Source organism: Gossypium hirsutum, chromosome A09 (genome assembly GCF_007990345.1).
Source record: "Gossypium hirsutum isolate 1008001.06 chromosome A09, Gossypium_hirsutum_v2.1, whole genome shotgun sequence".
Taxonomy (NCBI): domain Eukaryota; kingdom Viridiplantae; phylum Streptophyta; class Magnoliopsida; order Malvales; family Malvaceae; genus Gossypium; species Gossypium hirsutum.
In genome coordinates, this window is record NC_053432.1 from 15,980,202 (window position 1) to 15,981,591 (window position 1,390).

Here is a 1,390-nt window from a genome sequence, read left to right on the forward strand (position 1 = left end):
TTTTGTCGTGTTTGTCAGCAATTAATTTAGTTAACTTTAGTTTTCAATCAATCATTTGAATTTATCGGTTAAACAATAGGAAGAAAGTAATTATTAGTACTTTTAGTCTTTGTGGGAATGATATCTTTACTCACCGTAGCTATACTATTAATTAATAGGTGCACTTGTCTTAGTCAGATTTTAGTCTGTTTTGTGTACATCAAGTTTTTAATGTCTTTGCCGAGGACTAAAATATTAGGAAAACTTTATTTCTATTAATTTAGCCATTTTTTATTTTTATTTTAATATTTTTTTGTTTTAAATTTAATTGTTACATTTTAATTTTATCTTTTGTTTGATTCTTACAAGTTCTTTTAGTTTATGACTAGAGACAATCCGTTAGAACTAATAATTTTTTACAGTGAGATTGAAAAAACTGCTCGCAGAAATCATAGAGAAGTTAGAGAAGCAAGGCAAGATCAACAAATTTTAATAGTCAATCAAGAGCAAAAGGACATTATTGTGGAGATGGATGATAATCAAAATAATTAGTAGCCTCTTGCACGTCCTGCTCCTCGGACTATGTATATTATGCTAAGCCTACTCTGATTGGGGCTGAATTGAGTATTGTCAGACTGACAATTGTAGTGAATAATTTTGATATAAAGCCGAATACAATTCAAATGATGCAGAAATATGTTCAGTTTGATGGATTGCAAGATGAAGATCTGAATGCTCATTTGACTAACTTTCTAGAGATTTACGACACTTTCAAGAGCAATGGTGTTACTGATGATGCCATACACTTATGGTTGTTCCCATTTTCTTTGAGGAGCAAGGCAAAATAGTGGTTGAATTCATTTCCACAGGGTTCTATCACGACTTGGAATCAAATGACTGAGAAGTTTTTGTTGAAATATTTTCTACCGGCTAAAATAGCTAAATTGAGGAATGATATCTATGCTTTTGCTCAATTTGATATTGAGACACTTTATGATACATGAGAGAGATTTCAGGATTTGTTGAGAAGGTGTCCTCACTATAGACTACTTTTGTGGCTCAAAGTTCAAACTTTTTACAATAGTTTGAATCCCTCAACTAGACATATGATTGATGTAGCAATTGGCGAAACATTGAATAACAAAACACCTAAGGTAGCTCAAAAGTTTATTGAGGAGATGACACTGAATAATTATTAGTGGCAAGTTACGAGAGAAAAACCTACTAAGGCAACAGAAGTTTTTGAGATTGATGCAATTTCTATGTTGGAGAATCAGGTTGAAGCTCTTGGTAAGAAAATTGATGGTTTGAATTTTTCTAAGTAGGTGAATTCAGTAATGTAATGTGATGCGAATGGAGCGAGGATGATTAATTCAAAATATTTACCCTTCAAGTCTAACAGGAAACATGA

General features: G+C 31.9%; 1 non-coding gene across 1 annotated transcript; it reads right to left on the bottom strand.

Moving 5' to 3' along the window:
• Window positions 1–920: 920 nt before the first annotated feature.
• On the bottom strand, window positions 921–1,027 carry LOC121206906 (small nucleolar RNA R71). Its single transcript, XR_005902077.1, has one exon. It is a non-coding gene; the product is annotated as a small nucleolar RNA R71 (small nucleolar RNA).
• Between the last annotated feature and the right edge of the window lie 363 nt (window positions 1,028–1,390).